Raw genomic sequence first — 846 nt, 5'->3', positions numbered from 1 at the left:
TATAAGAAATACTAATATTGAATGTGGGTATCTTTTAATCCACTCACACAACCACTTGTCAACACAGCTGTCTATTGTATTTCTCACTTCAATAGTTTGTTGTTGTTCTTGTTCTAATTTTGACATGGTGCTAGTGCAAGTTTTTAGCACTGCATATACTTTTATTAATATTAGCAACTTTTCCATCAGTTTTCCTGAGTAATTACTTACGTATATGTGTGTGGTGTGTGAAGCCAAGTTGCAGGTGAGCATTTTTTTTCTTCTAATATTTCAACAGACCAGAGTCAATTACACTGATGTATGTTGGCTGACCACTTGTAATCAGATTACAGAAAACGCGTTAACACCATGTGTAAACAGCACTATAGATTGCAAGTTTGAAACATTTCTCTTTTTAGAGTTATATTTAGTAAAGCTGTGGCAAAAAATCATTAAGAAATCAATTTCGAGATTCACTAAATTCACCACTATTCTCTCATGAATCAATTTGAGCATATTCTATTTCTATGTAAAGTTTATTTATAAACTAATCTCGAGAGGATCACATGCTTATGATTGCTAGCGACTGAATCCGCATTATCCAATTCTCAATGCACCAATCAGACGACTCCTAAACTACTACAATACCCTGGGTTTCATTACACCACTATCTTCGTTTTGAAGAATCCCCCCTTCCACCCCTACTCCTCCTCCTTCCTAGATGGGTGACATGGTGGCCCAGTGCTTAGCACTTGAGCACTGTTTGCCTCACAGCAAGAATGTCTCTGGTTCCAGGCTTTACCAAACCATCAGATGTTTCTGTGTGGAGTTTGCACTTTCTCCCCGTGCTCACGTGGGTTTCCCAGG

The sequence above is a fragment of the Danio aesculapii genome, chromosome 15 (assembly GCF_903798145.1).
Source record: "Danio aesculapii chromosome 15, fDanAes4.1, whole genome shotgun sequence".
NCBI lineage: Eukaryota > Metazoa > Chordata > Actinopteri > Cypriniformes > Danionidae > Danio > Danio aesculapii.
The sequence above is the reverse complement of the archived record's forward strand: the minus strand, read 5'-3'. Positions refer to the sequence as shown.